The sequence below is a fragment of the Diabrotica virgifera genome, chromosome 1, assembly GCF_917563875.1.
Source record: "Diabrotica virgifera virgifera chromosome 1, PGI_DIABVI_V3a".
Classification (NCBI taxonomy): Eukaryota; Metazoa; Arthropoda; class Insecta; order Coleoptera; family Chrysomelidae; genus Diabrotica; species Diabrotica virgifera.
Window position 1 is genome coordinate 138,482,601 of NC_065443.1, and position 19,791 is coordinate 138,502,391.

Sequence of the window (19,791 nt, forward strand, 5' to 3'; positions counted from 1 at the left end):
AGTTTGTTCTATTGTATGTTGTGACCATATAATTTTTATAAAAGTGCTCCCATTTCTCATTCTCAGATGAGAAATGCCATCACTATTCATCTAAAAATAGTCACGAATAATTTTAAGTGCAGGTCTAATCGACTTTATGATATTCTTAATGGTATTTCGGTGAGCCTCAGACCATTAAGTTTTAAAATTTCAGGTTTTTAGTTTAATTTTTTTTTGTTTGATTAATAATTTTTTGATTTTTGATTTATTTTATTTTATATTTGATATTAATTTTTTATTATATAAATATTTATTTAATTATTCCAATATTTTATTTTATATTTTTATATGTAATTTAAATTTTTTTTTCTGTATAATTTCTTATTCAAATTCATAGAGGTTGGATATTATTTACTTGATTTCTTCTTCGACTAATATTATATAATTCTAATTGTTTCTTTGATATTATGTCCGCTAAATTGTTTAGTATATTAAATAATGCTTCATTTTGCATTATATTTTCTATATTTTTATGCCAATAAGGTCTCTTCTCATTCTTTGTAGTTCTTGTCTATTTGTTTGTCTTTCGCAATTAAATACTATGTGTTCTGGTGTGCCTATTTCTCCACATTCACAATATTCATTGTCTTTTAAGTTAAAGCTATGTAGGGTACGGACCGAGCCCTGTAAGAAAATGTATTAATCCTTTTGTTGGGTTAAAATAATTTGGTATATTATTTAAATTTGGAATGAAATTATAGAGACGTCTTGCTTTAGGGGAATTATCCCATTCGTTTTGCAATTTTCGATTTAATATTTCTTCTAATTCTCTTTTTGTTCTGATTTCTATTCCCATTAATTGTATTATTTTTTTCATAATTTTCTTTTCTTTGCCAATATCTACATGCACGCTTTTTGTGCTTCCAAGTGCATGGGCATTACACCAGTCAAGACTGTTAAAGCTGATGTTGCTGTAGTACTGAAGGCTCCTGTCATTCTAACAAGTAAACCTCTTTGTGCTTTATTCAGTTTTTCAATATTTGTATTATTTGTTAGTCTGTGTGCCCAAACACTTGCACCGTACTCTACAATTGAGGCAAGTATCGTACTCAGGTATACGCGCATATGCTGGAACGGAATTCTATATTCCCTTTGTGCTAGGCTTGCAATGCAATGCATGACTTTCGCTGCCTTCTCACAGACGCTATTTATATGGTTTGTAAAGAGTCTTGGTTCATCGATTATGATACCAAGATATCTAGTTATTTTTGTTCTTCCCCCTTATTTGTGTACTTGGATTTCTTTCAAGTCTTCCTTTTATAAGGCTATATGTTGTTTTTGTTTCTGATATAGTTAGTTTAACTTTTTTCATCCATTCATTTATATTTTCAAGTACTCCATTTGATTTTATTTCTAGTTCTCTTCTTGAATTAGCATCTATGATAAGCAGCAAATCATCCGCATACGCTATGCTCCCTAGAACTTCAGGATCCACAGCTAACCGTTCCAGCAGTTCTTCCAACATTATGTCCCAAAAAATAGGTCCACACACTGAACCTTGTGGACAACCTTTATTTATATGTCTAGTCTTTTTATTCATTGGACAACTTAAGCGGCATATCGGTCTTGACAATAGTTTCTGAAACTGCCGTACAAGTTTCTGGGGCAATGCATCTGCCGAAGTCTTTCGAATAATGCCGGCCACCATAAATTGTCAAAAGCTCCAGAAAATCTATAAAGATCATCAAAACATACTTGTTTGTGATCCCCCCAATTATATTAAAAACTTTATTAATAGCATCTTCTGTTGATTTTCCTTCCCTAAAGCCATATTGATTTGGATGAAGTCCAGTTTCAGATCAGTTTGACTGTAAATATTTGATCCAGTGTCGATCTTCCAATATTTTCTGCTAGTGGTTGGAGCCGCTGGTTTATAATATACGTGAGGACTTTATATGCTGTACATAGCAGAGAAATGCCACGGTAGTTTTTGCACTAGAGTTTGTCTCCTTTTTTATAGATCTGGCCAATCGGGCATACTATACTTTTCTTCCAGTCGTCGGGCATATGTCTTTGATGAGCGCGTGAATGTGACTTGCTAGGTGGTCGCCACCTACCTTATACAATTCTGCTGGTATTTCGTCAACTCCCGGAGCTTTATTGTTTTTCTGGGCCTTAACAGCTTCCTTGGTTGGAGCTTCTACTCCATTATCTAATTCGAATTGTTGTAGTGCTAAGAATTTCCGTTATCTCGGTTTCTTTTCTCAAGTTATTTGTATTCATATCCTTTTTCCTTGCTTGGTCCGTTTCTTCTACATGCGTACTTCTTCTCTGTGTGCTTTTTTTATAGTGTTTAGGTTTCATTTTTCCATTTCCAAACTTCTGCTTCAATTGCCAATGTTAGTAAAGCCTATTCTAACTGTTTTTCCATTTCGTCTTTCTTCGTATGCTCTCTGTCTGATACTTTTTTGCATTTCCGTTGCGCTTTACTCAGGTAAATATATCTTTTTCTAGGTTTATATATTATGTTATAGTCAAAGCCCGAATTTCAGGCACTCCTAGGTTTGACTAGGCAATCCTCAGGTCTGACTGACGGTCTTAGTCAAAGTCCGAAATAAATTACAGTTTCGGCCTTTGACTAGTCAAATCAGCTATTAAAATGTCATAATTTGTTAGATTAGGTTTAATAAAACGTCATTTTTTAATTTTAATGTTTATTATTTTTATATTGTCGTAATTAAAATAAAAAAAACTAGTGTTTATTATTCTCACATGTTGAGGCAATATGGCATTTATGCCTGGTTATACCAACAGATTTTACGCTTAAGATGTACCTTAAGCTCAACTTTCGAAACATACGCGTTGCACCATTGAGTTTTGGATAAATGGATCAATTTTCAGCTTGTCACAATGGATTGCCACGTGGAATGGATCGATAAGAATAAAAAATTATGGTGCAACGTAAGAGATACTTAAGTCAGTCCTACGTACAAGTTAAGCCTAGCTAAGCTGGAGCTTAAGATTTGTTGGTGCAACCAGGCATTAGAGTTGCACAATACGTTAGACCTTTTACACTTACGTAATTTGAAAGAGCATTTCTTATTGCAGTAGCATTTTATAAATCTTTGTCCTACAAATTTAGAATCTTTTGTACTAATTTCTCTTAGAGACAGAGACAGCTTAACGTCCGGAACATCTTCGAAATTAGGAAATTTCTCTTTGCATTCTCTGATTTGATTTCTTGAAAAAGGTCTCTTGTTCCGTATTTCGTACCAACTCAGGGCCCCCGTAACCGGGCGTGCGGCGCACGCGGGCGTAACCCCACAGGGGCGCCAAACCGAAGGTTTGGTAAATAAGAAATATTTATTTTAAATGGGATAATCATTTTTTATATACAATTTTAACTATTTCATTAACAGCTAGAGAAATCTCAAAAATCAAAAATATTGTGTTATTACTGAAAAAATAATTATTCCAGTTCTGAAATGTTGAACTTAAATATTGTGTCAAAAATATTTTGTTGTTCCTTCCTAATTTTTTTCTTTGAAGTAGATTGAATTACGCTTGGCATACCATCCAATCGATTTATGTTGTAAATTAAAGCGACACTCATAATAGTCAAATAAACATCAAATAACACCCCTTGATGAGTAGAAACATAAATTAACACCCATAAAAACTTAGCAGTTTTACTCCAACAAAAACACAACTTGCTGGATCAAGCAGTTTTACTCATACAAAGTGAATCTTTTACTCGAATTTATGATAATTACCATCAAGTAAACAAATACTCTATGAATTATGATTATGTATTTGACTTGAGTATCATTTCCCTTCTCGTCTATGCGTTTATTAGGCATAAACATTATTTACTGTTACTGGTGAACGGGTGGTTTCCTGTAGTGAAAGGTTTAAAATTTTATTTTATATTGGTGTTAATAATTACCTACGACTACGACTATTATTGCAATAGCCTTTGGGTTTGTTCTGCCCTGATTTTAAACTTTTGTTTTCGTGTAAAAAATATTGGACAATCTTTTTTATTTGTTGTTATTTTAAGTGGTGTGGAAATTAAATTAATTGTGAAAATGGTAAGTATCATAATCATTGCATAGCTTAATAATAATTCATTTTAAATAGTCGGTTATAATCGGGTTTCCTCTAATAAAACCCACAATAATTTACAATTTATTTTGAAAAAAAAAAAGAAAATAATTAAGACATTGTGTCTACGTAACTTGGAACCATATGGGAAACTTTTTTTATTATTAATTTTACGGAAAAAATGTATTCTTCATAAAATGCTTTGCATAGTCTAAAACCTAAATTATGTCAATCTTATGAGTATCAAAAATATGAATTTCGATATTTCACAATATCGAAAATTATTATTATGAAAATTTGTTTGGAATTAATTAAAACTATATGTTTTAATATGCAATTACATCCTTTTAATTGAAATTTTTTTCTCTTAAATTACAGATACCCAACGCCCTTCTCATTTATTACGAATAATGCGATAACTCTTTTATTGTTATTGATTAATTAATTAATAATAATAAAAGAGTTATCACATTATTTGTAATAACTGAAAAGGGGCTAATTATTAATGTGTAATAAAAGACATCACATTATTTCTAATAAATGAAGAGGGCGATGTTGAAAAGTACAATTAATGTACGATAAAAAGTTCTTTCTAAAAAGCTTTGCATGGTCTAAAATCTAAGATGCAACCATCAAATTCTATCAATTTTTTCAACTTTATATGAGATATATGTAAAAAAATATGAGTTTCGATCAAAAGTAAAGTACCTTTCTAGATCACAATATATTTCAATTAGAAAGATGTAATTGCATATAGAAACATAGTTTTTAATGCTGAACAACTTTTCATAATAACTTTTCAACTATTGTGAAAACTAAACGTACTTTGCTCTTGACCGAAATTCATATTTTTTGACATACCTCCTATAAGATTCATAAAATTTGATATTATTTGATGGTTGAATTCTGAGTTATAGACAATGCAGAACTTTTTATGAAGAATAACTTTTTCTGGTAAAATTAATAATAAAACAGTTTCCCATGTGGTTCCTAGTTATGTAGACACCCTGTATAAAATTTGTTTGAAAACTTTGAAATGACAAAATATTATTGTTTATTTACTTAAATGTATATTTTTAATTTAATATGCAGGGTGCTTCATTAATGTTGCCAAAAATCTAAGGGGAAAGGCGCAAAATGTCGCCTGTCAAAATTTTCAAAGTGTTTTAAATGTATTCATTTTTTTCGAATCCTGAGAAAACTAAAAGGTATTTTTAAAAAATTTAAACGCAGAATGAAAGATAACGTTCTTGCCGAGGGCCAACAGTCCGTTAAAAATAAAAAGTTTTTTTTGAATTAAATATTTGCAATTATTAAAAATCACACTAAATTTTCTCTTTTATTTTCACCCCTGTAACTAAAAATAAACATTATAGAAGTTTTCAGGGACTTTCGGCCTCAGTAATAATGTAGTCTTTCATTCTGGGTTGAAATTTTTCAAAAATATTTATTAATTTTATATGTATAGTAGATTTAAAGGGCGCTAAAATATGTCCCGCACGCGGGCCCCAATCAGCCTTGCGGGGGCCCTGTACCAACTCTATATAAACCGTCAATTGTTTTATCTTGTATGCTACTCAAAATATCTCGAGCATCATCTTTGGCTCTATCAAAGCTGGGGATAGGTATTGTTACAGTTTTTCCGCTCGAAATTGGAGGACATTTTTTTCACTTAATTGTTTCATAGCACTAGCCTGGGCATGAAGACCTTCAATCGCATTTCCTTTATTTATTTTAATCTTTTCTGTCTGTGCACAACGCATGCTCGAACGCGTGCCAAGGAGACGCTCGAAATATTTTGGGCATCATACAAGATAAAACAATTGACAGTTTATATAGAGTTGGTACGAAATACGGAACAATAAACACACTTTCTTCAAGAAATAAAATAAGAGATTGCAAAGAGAATTTTCCTAATTTCGAAGATGTTCCAGACGTTAAGCTGTCTCTAAGAGAAATTAGTACAAAAGATTCTAAATGTGGAGAATAAGGATTTATAAAATACCGCTGCAATAAGAAGTGTTCTTCAAAACCATGTAAGTGTAAAAGGTCTAACGTATTGTGTACAACTGTAAATGCCATAATGCCTCAACATGCGAGAATAAACACTAATTTGTTTTATTTTAATTACGACAATATAAAAATAATAAACATTACAATTAAAAAATGACGTTCTATTAAACCTAATCTAACAAATTCATCATCATCAGTAGCTCGACAACCTTTTTGGGTCCTGGCTTGTTCTAGGATTTTCCGCCATTCTGTTCTGTTCCTTGCTTTGTTCTTCCACTGGGTAATCTCAAGTGTTTTCAGATCTTATTCCACTTACATTTACGACATTTTAATAGCTGATCGGGGTTTGACTAGTCAAACCCCGATTTCATAAAATTAAATTTCGACCTTTGCCTGACCAACGTGGTCTCTCCTAGGTTTGACTAGTCAAAGGCCGAAACTGTAACTTATTTCGGGCTTTGACTAAGACCGTCAGTTAGACCTGAGGATTGCCTAGTCAAACCTAGGAGTGCCTATGAAATCGGGATTTGACTATATTATATATATCTTTAAAATACATATATAGATATATCTTTTTATTTTTTATATTCCTTAATTTTTATTTACTCTTCAATTATTTTTTCTTCGGTCTCATTATCCATTAGTTATTAGTTCAATCAGGCAAGTCTTTCCTCTAGCTTTTTTGCGGTTTATTTTTATCCCTACATGTTGGCTGGTCTAGATTTTAACTATTTACGCACAAAAAAACTACAATATTATTTAAATATTTTATTTCATTCATACTTTAACAATTCTTATCTTTATGTTCTATTATCTATAAACAATTGTGTAAAACTTTTGTACATTTTTAATAAAAAAATATTACAATAGAGAAGATTTATTCATACATTAATTGGCCGATACGTTAAAAAATTGTAAAAATATAGCAATTTTAGCTTTACCTACTTTGACCTCATATTTATAAGTTTTTCCGCTACAATTTGTCACAGAATTTGAAATAACAGATTGTAAATAGAACAATGCAAAGGCCACAATATGCGTTGTTAAAAAATAAAGCACGATAACGGCATCACGAAAAAGTAACTACTAACTACCAACTAAATATTTAATAAAATGATTACTTCTACAAGTACTCTGTCCAGCCCATGGATGGAACTGATACAAATAAAATTACCCTGTTGCTATGCTGGCACACTGGTAAAGTAAATTTCAAACATGAATTTGGTCCATATACATATTAACCGTAGGCAAGGCATACTGAGCAAAAAAGCGTAACGCGGAAACAGTCGATCGGTGGTCTACCTGTCTCTTTTAACCAAGCGATCCCGAACATGTGACAGACAAAGATAGCTAGACCACTCAATCCTTAATATTGGCGTTACACCTCGATCCACAGAGCGGCCAATACCTTGCCTAATCTGCAGGTTATTATATCTATGATTTGGTCAGACAAAGCTGTATTACATCAGTATTCGTCAAAATTAAACATTGACAAAAATTATACAAAAGTACAGAAATGTGGAAAGAATTGATATAGATAAGTTGAATGAACTGTGATTCATATATTTTTCTAACGAAAAATAGAATACAAACTGATTGAAGAGATCATTTGCTTAAACCTGGATTGCTACACTTATTTTCTAAACTCAATCTGCTACATCGGGGTACAATGGTACCCCAAATAAAATCGACCTAAAATATATATATATATATATATATATATATATATATATATATATATATATATATAGACTTTAGTTTTTTATTGAGGTTGCAGTCATTTATTTCTAAGGGGCAGGGTAAGAGAAACTCTGTGTTATAATCAAGCTTTCGCAAAATTTATTTGCTTCGTCAGGATTAGCTAAAATTATTATATAGTTATAAATAAATACAACGAAATGAAAGAACATTGCATAAAAATTAGTACAAAAACTTACAACGTGAGGTTTGTTCCTTAATTTGACATTTCTACAAAACATAAAATATCTAAAAAAATCTTTATCCTAATGGTTTTCAAGTTTCAATGTTTTAATTTTTACAATTCATGATAAAAAATATGATTTAATAATTTAGTTCTAAATTTGATTATTATTCACTTCCTCTATTTGGTTTTGTTTAACTACGATTCTTAACTCATCTTCTTAATTTGTTATTACTTTTGTTTTGCTGTAATTCATATTTAATCCAACTTTACTGGCTTCTTGGTCTAATTGTTGTATCATTATTTGTATTTATCCCGTATCTGTAGCGATAAGGACGATGTCGTCAGCGTACCTTAGGTGATTTAAATATTGGCCGTTAATAATGATTCCATATTCTTCCCATTGTAATCTCTTAAAAATGTCTTCTAGTGCTTGGTTAAAGAGTTTCGGCGAAATCGTATCTCCCTGTCTAACGCCCCTTTTGATTTTGTATTCTGAATGTGTATTCTGTTTCAAGTTGGATCGTAGTTGTGGCCTTACTATATATATTAGAGATTAGTTCTGTATACCTGTAATCTACTCTGCTATTGTGTAGTGATTGTTTCACTGCCCAGTGTTCTATAGAGTCGAATGCCTTTTCAAAATCTATAAATGCCATATATATGGGTATTTGGTATTCATTCATTCATTTACATATTCATTTGGTATTTAATATATTTTTGGTTATTGGGTATTTGGTATTTAATATATATATATCTATAACTTCTAAAATTTTAAAATGCACAAGCAAGTAATAATCAAAAATCTAGTTCTTAACAACTTAAAATCAAATAAACAAATACCTACGAGTGTCTTTTTGACATTATTTAAGTGTCTTTCTGGCATTAGTCAAATTTAGGACTAAATTATTAAATCATATTTTTTATCATGAATTGTATCTGTAAAGAGTTTAGTTCTAGCAGCCGTAGAGGTAACATCGTTTAACAGTGGCTTGTGAATTTTACCAATATAAGTTAAAAGTTAAACAGTTTTTATTGTAAACACAACTGTAAGTAGAAAAACTTAATTTTTAAAAAAGAAATACAATTTACATTTCAACGTTCTACTCAATCGAAACCAGAATATTGCCTTAGAACAGTTGAATAGTTTTTACTATAAACACACCTGTAAGGAGAAAAACCCAATTTTTAAACAAGAAATACAATCTACATTTCAGCGATCTACTTAATTGAAACTTGAGTATTGCCTTAGACAAAAACTTAAGTAATTAGTGGTACCTTTAATAGTACGGTTAATATTACTATAATGGATTTAAATTGTCAGGCATGCCATAAAATTATAACACCGACAGATGGTAGCAAACTGGAATGTTCTGGATGCAAAACAACATGGCACGGTGTTTGTGCTCAACCTCAACCCTTAAATTTTTCACCTGCAACCTTGTTGACATGGAAGTGTCAAAATTGTACCACAGAAGCAGATGCTAGCACAATGCACTTCAACGCAATTATGGCTCAGCTTGCTAATTTAAGTAACGCTATCGCAACATGTAACACTCGAATGTCTGACTTACATAATTTAGTAAATTCTCAGTCGACAAAAATTGACGCTTGCATCTCGGAAATAGCGGTTCTAAGAAGAGAAAACGAACAGCTAAAAATTAAAATCCAGAAAATAGAATCCTCTCCTCCCGAAAATATCCTTATAGAGCTGGCTGATAGAAAACAAAGGGAAAAAAATGTTTTGCTCATGGGTGTTCCAGAAAATACAGAATCCGATGAAGTTAATGCACAACAAATATTAAATCAGGTAGCTCCTAACTTACAAATAGCTTCGCATCGCCGGCTTGGCTTTCCTCGCCAAGATATGAAACCAAGGCCGCTGAAAGTTACTATGATGTCCAGTGAAGATGCCCTTTTTGTTCTTAAAAATAAATCTAAACTGAATCAAAACTCAAACTCAAACATATACATAAAACAAGATCTGACACCTTGCCAGTCAAAATATCTAGCTGAATTACGAACAGAGCTACAAAGTCGTATAGATAATGGGGAGAAAAATTTAACGATTAGATACATAAACAAAATACCTAGAATTACTACAAGAGGAACAACCAAACGTGATAGAGAGGAACAGGAATCACCTAGACGTGAAAAGGGACTCAAGACTTCAAAGCCTGCTTTATGTGGGGCAAACTCATCTCTACCTGAATAGCAATCATTCAAAATAGTATTTTGGAACTGTCAAGGATTTGCCAATCTGGATGAATTTGTTAGAGATTACGATGATTTTTCGGTTTTATGTCTTACTGAAACATGGCTACTTAATGAGTGTAATAATTTGTCAATTGTTTTGTCATCCTATAATGTTATAAGTAGTCCTGCTTCGAAAGAGAAATCCGTGGGCAGAGCAAGCGGTGGTATCTACATATTTTATAAAAATGTATACAACTGTGTAATTTTAGAAAAAACACCGTGGTGGCTATTTTGCAGACTGGTTTCTCCTTCGGAAGAGTCTATTATTATTTGCACAGTATATTTTAAACCGTCCTTAGATATTGTGTATATTCTAGAACTTTTTCAAGTATCTCTGTCGGAAATTCTAGAAAACCATTTCGATGTTCCGCTTCTAATTGGCGGTGACTTTAACAGTAGAATATCAGATATTGGAGAAGTTCCGCCAGAGATGCTGGAGGGCACAAATCTATCGGAGTATCGTCTAAGCAATGACATGGTTTTAAATACTAAGGGGCGCCATATTATTGACTTCATGAACACCAACTCTTTCTGTCTACTTAATGGGAGGACTGAGTCTGATACACCGGCACAATTTACTCACATTAGCAAAGCTGGAAATAGTGTAATTGACTTAGCATTTATCCAGAACAGTGCAATACCTATTATCCAAGATTTATGTGTAATGAACCATAACAGCCCTTCTGACCACTTTGGTATACTGGTAACTTGCGTTTCCGACTTTTTTCGAGAAAGTCGTTTCAAAAAAGCACTTCCTATACAAAAAAAAACTATATATCAATGGAATACTGACCTTGCCTTTTTCTATAAAATTTCTATGCAACATTCGAATAAAACGTCTCTTTCTATAAATATTGATGCACAGGAACTATACAATAATCTAATGTCAGCAATTAAAGAAACTGCTTCGCAATTACAACTTTGTAAAGAAAAATCTTTCCCGTCGTGTATCAGGCAAAGTCCTCCATGGTTTGATCATGAATGTACCTCAGCTAAAAACAACATGAAACAAAGCCTCAAAACAGCTAAATCAAATAACTTCCGCGACCCCTATAAAACAAATTTTTTGACATCAAAAAAAGCCTATAGACAAATAATTAAAAAGAAAAAACATATATATTTTCATAACCTGTATTCTCAACTTGCAAACAGCAGGGACTCCAAAACATTCTGGTCAGTGATTAGGAAATTTCGGAAAAATCACAATACTTCTTTTATCGATGTAGACGTATGGGAGCAATTTTATTCGAATATATATCCCCCAAAACTATATCATAATGCCCGTTTTTTTGATGCAAGACATCCAATTTTTGACGCTATTATAACCAGTGACGAAATATATAGAGTCCTAAATAACTGTCCCAATCGTAAAGCACCTGGAACTGACCATATTTCTTATGAATTCTTTAAAAATCTTCCAAATAATTGGATACTGTATTTAACGGGCATGTTTAATAGAATACTGGAAACAACCATTACGCCGCATAACTGGAGTGAAGTCATTTTTACTATGATATTTAAAAAGGGCAACAGAGATGATCCAGCAAACTATAGAGGTATTGCCTTACTTAATTGTGTTGAAAAAATATTTACTAATATTTTGTTAAACAGACTCAGAGATTGGGTTGAAGTAAATAATGTTCTTCCCGAATGTCAGTCGGGTTTCAGGGGATCAAGGGGTTGCATTGATAATGTATTCACCCTCACTTCTGCTGTACAACTGCAACTACGACTGAAAAAACGCAAAGTGTACGCTGCCTTTGTAGATTATAAGCGGGCTTTTGACTCCATTATCCATCATTTGCTGTGGCAAAAGCTATTTGGCCTTGGGGTGAGTTCTAAAATAATAGCCATTTTGAAAAACATTTATGATAATGCTAGGATGTACATCAAAACTCCAAACGGCTACACAAGACCATTTGATATTTCAACAGGAGTCTTACAGGGTGAACCTTTGAGTCCACTATTATTTAGTTTATTTATTGCGGATATAGAACAGTTTTTTATTAGTCAAGGATCACAAGGTATCTCCATTGATAGCCAAAATCAAATAATAATGCTATTGTATGCTGATGATTTGGTCATTCTTTGTGACTCGGAAGTTGAACTCGGTAAAAATTTAAGTTATCTAGAAAAATACAGTGACAAAAACCAGCTAACTGTAAATGTTGGCAAAACCAAAATTCTTCCATTTGCCCGAAGCGGTCAAATTGGCAATAAAGGCGTTAAGTTCCTATATAAGAATGAAAAAATAGAAGTTGTTAACAAATTTGTATATCTTGGAGTCACCCTAACCACAACATCACTTTTTAAAGCAATGGCCGATACAACAGTGGAAAGAGCAAAACACGCAATTGGTAACGTGATAGGTTTAATGGCTAAAACCAAAATGAATTCTTGGACATCTCGTGTGCAACTTTTCGATTCGCTAGTTCAAAGCCTTGTTATGAACTGTGTGCCCGTTTGGGGAATGAGATATGCTGACCAGTTAGAAAGAATACAAATAACTTTCTTTAAAAAACTTTTACATCTCAGTATCAATACACCTGATTATGCTGTTAGGTTGGAGACAGGAAGAGTAAAAATTTCTTTTACTATTTTCAAGCTAACTTTAAATTGGCTTATCAAGCTATCGCAAATGCATGATTTAAGACTTCCTCTTATTTGTTTTCTGCGTCAGCTTCAAATTTCTTCAGCAAATAATTCAATAAATACGAACAGATACAACTGGGTTTCACAGTTTAAGCAATATTTTCAAATATTAGATTATGAATTTTCTTGGGATGAAAACATCTCTGATTGGCTATTAAAAAACAAGAAAAGCATGTTAAAAAAGTATATGGATATGCTTCATCAAGAAGACATTCAAGCAGTCTCCATGTCAACATTCTCAACTATTTACAAACATTTATCCGTAGATACCTCAGTACAGAAATATCTGGAATTTCAAATTCCCATAAAATACATTCGTGCCATGGCGCAACTTCGAACATCTAATCGCCATGTGTTAAAATTTACCTATAATGGTATAACATATCATATACGACCATCTGAAATCTGTACTATTTGTAACACAAACAAGTTGGAAACTCTTGAACATTTACTGTTTGAATGTCCCATTTACAGTTCAATGAAACCGGTTAATATGGCCCCCCTTAATAATTGCACCGACCTTATTGGTTGTCTTAATAATGTAACTATAATATCTCTGAAAGCAATTTCAATATATATTTGGAATATCATAAAACTTAGATCTTTTGTTTTAAATGAATAGGCTTCAGTTTCTCCTTCATTGGTGTTTATTTAAGAAAACAAGTCTCCATTTCAGTTAGTAATAGCGATTAACTTTTGTTTAAATTTGTTAATAGTTACTTATGTTCTAGACTAGTTGTTAGTTATATTCTGTACTTCAGTTTCTCCTTCATTGGTGTTTATTAAAAAAACCAAGTTCTCCATTTCAGTTAGTGATAGCGCTTAACTTTTGTTTAAATTTGTTAATAGTTATTTATGTTCTAGACTAGTTGTTAGTTATATTCTGTACTTACTAAACTCATTGTTATAAAACAGTAGTTTTTAAAAACAATAAATGTCTATCTATCTATCTATCTATCTGGTATTTAATATATATATATCTATAACTTCTAAAATTTTAAAATGCACAAGCAAGTAATAATCAAAAATCTAGTTCTTAACAACTTAAAATCAAATAAACAAATACCTACGAGTGTCTTTTTGACATTATTTAAGTGTCTTTCTGGCATTAGTCAAATTTAGGACTAAATTATTAAATCATATTTTTTATCATGAATTGTAAAAATTAAAACATTGAAACTTGAAAACCATTAGGATAAAGATTTTTTTAGATATTTTATGTTTTGTAGAAATGTCAAATTAAGGAACAAACCTCACGTTGTAAGTTTTTGTACTATTTTTTATGCAATGTTCTTTCATTTCGTTGTATTTATTTATAACTATATAATAATTTTAGCTAATCCTGACGAAGCAAATAAATTTTGCGAAAGCTTGATTATAACACAGAGTTTCTCTTACCCTGCCCCTTAGAAATAAATGACTGCAACCTCAATAAAAAACTAAAGTCTACATATTATCAGTCAATAATACCAAACTTCTTTATATATATATATATATATATATATATATATATATATATATATATATATATATATATGTATGTTTTAAGAACTTATGACAAAAACAATCTTAAGATAACATGTTAAGAATTTATTTTGTATACAAAAATATTTTATATTATTATCCACAAGTTTATTTTCATATTTTCCACACCCACACCCACTACTGCAAATTGGTGTAACTTACAAACAACGTTGGGGTACAAGTGTACCCCAGGTAACATTCCAGGGTTAAGAGGTGTTTCGAAGAAAAATGGGGAAATTAAGTAACATCATAAAGAATACAGCTGGGATATACTTGAAAAAAGGCCCCAAAATGAAAAAATATCCGCACCTATTGTATAGTAAGGGATATTTGGTATATCACGCTGAATGAGAGGTTCTTTCTGAGGCATATTTTACTCACAGAACTCAAACCTGGCCAATAATAAAAAGTCCGTGCTCTCAATACCGTGCCTTAGGTTCCTCAATACTAAGATGAGCACTGTTGTGAACTTCGGCCATGATTGATTTTCTTTAAAACCTTGGAATCATTATTTGTTCATTGTAATACAAAACACCATTATTACAAAATAATCTTGAAAAGCGATTTAGTTTGTTGGTCCCGATTTATACCATGGGGCAACATACTAATTTCACAGAAATCAATTATTTGTTTAAGAATTTGGTCACTTTTGTTTATCTTTTAAGAATATCTGTGTTAGGACCTGACAAAGGTGATTAAAATGCTAACGGGTGTACTCTTTTGATCTAACATAATTATTTTCAATTTTTAAGAATACTCGTGAGAACCCAAGTAGCACCGAACGGGTTTATTAGGTCTTTTAAGGGTGCTTTAAAACTGTAGAATAAAACTAAAATTAAAACCATTTGGTTTTTAAGTAAACCTTAAGGTTGCAATAAAACCGCTTTCGGCATAAAAGGGCTCACTCTGAAAGAGGTCAATAAAACCAAAAATAAAAACCTTAAAACTTTGTTTTCTTAAGCAATTGGTTTTAAAGCTGCTGTGAAGGTGCTTTTAAAACCATGTTAAAAGACACTTTAAGTGCACGCAGTTTTATAGCAAACTTAAAACGGTTTTTTAAGTGGAGACTTTTAAAGACAATTTACTATATTAAATGATTCTTTAAACCCATATACTCCATATAGGCCAACAAATTTTTACATGTGTTATGATAGGTAGATACGTATTTGTAACCACAAAATAATAAAAAGACTTGGTTATTTCGGACTGTCAAGGTAGAAAAACACTTGCGCGCCCAACTTTATTGATAATGTTAACAAAAATAGGTCTAAATAACTCACGCGCCCTAAAATTTCTGACTTGGCGATTAAAAAAATAAAAATAATAAAAAAATTTAAATCCGAAAAATATTAATTTGAAAGACAAATAGTTTTATCTACAATTTTAATGTTTTAATGTTAAAATAAATCGAATTTATATCTCTGTCGCTCATTTATAATTTTTATGTAAACCTTATATTGTAATCTATCATGGCTTTCAGCATCTCAAGAAAGCAATATGGCCGAAATCCAAATAAAACTATTTGGTCTATCGACAGAGAATTGTTAAGATCAAATGGTTTTATCTTATACCTTTCCAAGAGCATATATCCTACATAAAAGAAAGGTTGCCTTGGAATTAAAACCGTTTAGTTTTAATGCTGCTGTCAATAATGCCACTCGGTTTTAATGTGAATCTAACCTAAAATCGAGGCGTCGTAGTGCTGTGTGTGTAGTATTTTTCTTTTAAAATGACCAGTTCGTTTATATTTTAAGTACTTGCGACTTATTTCTTCAATACTAAATGTACTTCCACTTTTTACAACACACTACACCACTGTTTCGCTCTAAAACAAATGACCGACCATTTTGGACATGAAAGAAGAGAGGATGATTTTAGTTTTATTGTTTCTAACAAGATGCATAGTTTAGTCTTGACGATAACCAAATTGATTCAGTTAAGAGCGTTTGGTTTTAATATAGCCTATTAATTGCTTTTAAGAAAGCAACTTTAAAGAAAACTAAAAAAATAGTTTTAAGGCATATGTTTTACTGACATAATAGTCTTGAGATTAAGTAGTTTTAATAATAGATTTTATTAGTCACATTAGGAGAATCTTTAAAACTGCAATAAAACTAAAAGGTAACAAACTAGTATCTAATAAAACCAAAGAGTACGAAAGTTCTTCAAAAAACTGATTAGTTTTAAAGTGATCTGAAAATAAACCATTTTAAAACTACAATAAGACAAATTATCTATTAAGATTAATTAGTCTTATTTGATACTCTTATTAGATACTTTAAAACTAGTGACAAATGCTTAACAGTTTTAAAGTTCTGGCAGTATATCTACAAGGTAACTTTAAAACCATTATCTTCTTATTTACCACAATAAAACCTTTATAAACCTTAAATAAAACTAAAATGTTTTTATTGTGCTACTTGGGAATAGATCAACAGTTGTACAACTATGTGCAAGTACTTGCCATGTAAGTATTCAATTTTGAAAGAATATTTCAGCACTTTTAAGCCTTTGTAAGCGACTTACGATCGAACGAGCTATGTTAGGAGTATCTCTGAGGGAACATATACGAAATGAGGAAGTGCGAAGAAGGACAAAGGTGGAAGATGTAATTGGAAGAATTGCGCCAAAGGAAATGGAACTGGGTAGGACATGTGGCACGGCAAAACAACGACAGGTGGACGAGAAACATTGTGCATTGGAGACCACGCGAACACAGTCGTACTAGAGGAAAGTAGGCCTTTGTCCAGGAATGGATGCAAACAGCCTGAAGAAGAAGAAGCGACTTTTTATGAGGTTATCATTTTTGTACTGCAAAACAAAACGGCAGGAAGATATTTATCAATTTGTAGATACCTCACCTCACTCAGTGTAAGCCATCTGGAACAGAAGGCTACTGGTTGGCCATCGGTGCTGAGCGTTTGTTTAAAAACGAGCCCTCTAACGAGCTTAGATTAGTCATTTAAAACATGTACACCTAAAGACATCTAAAAGTGTACTTCTTCTTGTGGTGCTATCTCTATTAGTGGAGGTTAGCGACTACACTGGCAAAACTGTATATTTCCCATACGGCTCTAAACAAAGATGTTAAATCAAGGTGAGTCCAGGTTGTGATATTTTTAAGCCATGAAAGCTGGCGCCTACCGGGACCGCGTTTTCATTCAATCTTACCCTGGATAATAGTCCAAGAGGCAGCGCTCAAAAATCTCTTTGAATTTACTAAAGCTAGATTTTTCACAGTTGATTACTGTGATTGTGTAGAGAAACATACTGTGGTCGGTCAAGCGAAACGTAGAACAGGGGTTACTGAGAGGGCATCAAAGTTGCTTTCCTACGAAGGTAATTAAATCCATTTACTAAGGCTGAAAATCAGTACACACATTCTAAATTGAAAATAAATAAAAGTTATTATAGTCGGTCAGCTGTATGACGGGACAGAGCCGGTCGGTCGGCCCCAGTGAATGTACAGGGTTATTCACTATATTTTGACCCCCTTGTAAACTGCTTTTTTTACAGAATTAGAAAAAAATGTAAAATTCAAAAGTTATTCGATTTTTAAATTATGATTTTTTGACATACATATCGTACTAGTGACGTCATCCATTTGGGCGTAATGACGTAATCGACTATTTTTTTAAATGGGAATAGGGGTCGAGTGCTAGCTCATTTGAAAGGTTATTCAATTCCCTATTCGGTAATATAAACATTAACATGATTAATTATATAGGGTGTCCAAAAAAATTTTTTTTAATTAAATTAGTTGTTTAATTAATAATTCAAAAAAAAATTGAACACCCTCTATATATAATGATCTTAATGTTTATAGTACTGTATAGAGAATTGAATAACCTTTCAAATGAGCTAGCACACGACGCCTATCCTCATTTAAAAAAAATAGTCGAATAACTTTTGTATTTTACATTTTTTTCTAATTCTGTAAATAAAGCAGTTTACAAGGGGGCAGGCCCGGCCCCAGGGGTGGGCGAACTGGGCGGTCGCCCAGGGCGGCACATTCAGGGGCGGCAAATTTTAGGACAGCCAATTTTTGAAATTGAAGAAATAATAACTTATGTTTTTAATATTATAAAAAATCAATATTATGAACAAGAGCGGCAAAAATGCAACTGTAAAAACGAGAATTAAGTAAGTGAAACAATAACAATGAAAGTTCATTCGACGGAAAATCGACAACACCGCCTTCTTCTTCATCTCATAAGAATAGTAGGATTAGAACTAAACTAAATTCACTGAAATTCACTTAAAATTTACTGAAAATGGATATAATAATTAGAAACATATGGCTGAAACTTTGTGCAGCCACGCTAAGTCTCCAGCTCATCTACAGTCATAGCGACAGTGGGTAGAACTAGCAATTAGACTAGAATCAGGGAAAATCATAGATGAAGAAACACAAAAAGTTGTAAATTCAGAAACTGGTCATCGAAAAAATGCAATACAACGACTTATATCAATAATACAGTTCTTAGCACAACAGTAGCATTGAGGGGCAATTCTGATAAACATTTTCATCAAAACAATGGTAATTTTTAAAGCTTTTTGAGCTCTGTAAAAATTTTGATTCTGTTTTACAAGAGCACATTAGGAGAATAACTAATGAGAGTAACAAGCAGCATCACTACTTGGGAAAACGTATTCAAAACGAAATTATTCAGTTCCTCCATGACCAAATCAAAAATAAAATTTTAAACTTTTTGAAATCAGCAAAGTATTATAACATAATTTTAAATTGTATATCTGTTATTGCTGGGGTGGAACAGATGACTATTGATGTACATTTTGTCGAGTTAGGTTCTTGTTTTAACATAGTGTTAAAATTGAAGAAAATTTTCTTGGATTTGTGCCTGTAGTGGAAACCACTGGCTTGAGAGTTACAGAGTCCCAGAATGAACTGGGAATACCTTTGGAAGGTATGAGAGGACACAGGTATGATAATGGAGCAAACATGGAAGAGAAGAACTTGGGAGTTCAAAACAGAATTTTGAAAATGAATCGTAGATCATTTTTTGTCCCATGTTCTACCCATTCACTTAACTTAGTCGTGAACGATGCTGCTAATGCCTCACAGTTTGCAGTTTCTTTCTTTTCCTTAGTGACAAAAATTTACAACTTTTTCTCAGCATCTTTCATCGTTGGACTATGCTGAAAAATCATATTTCTAGCCTACCATTGAAACCTTTGTCCGAAACTAGATGGGAAAGTAGAATAATTGATGCAATTACTCCCATTAGATACCAAATTGAAGAAATTTACGATGCTCTTGTAGAAATCACTGTGAATAAAAACAACGATAAAATGGTTGCTCATGAGTCAAGCTGTTTGGC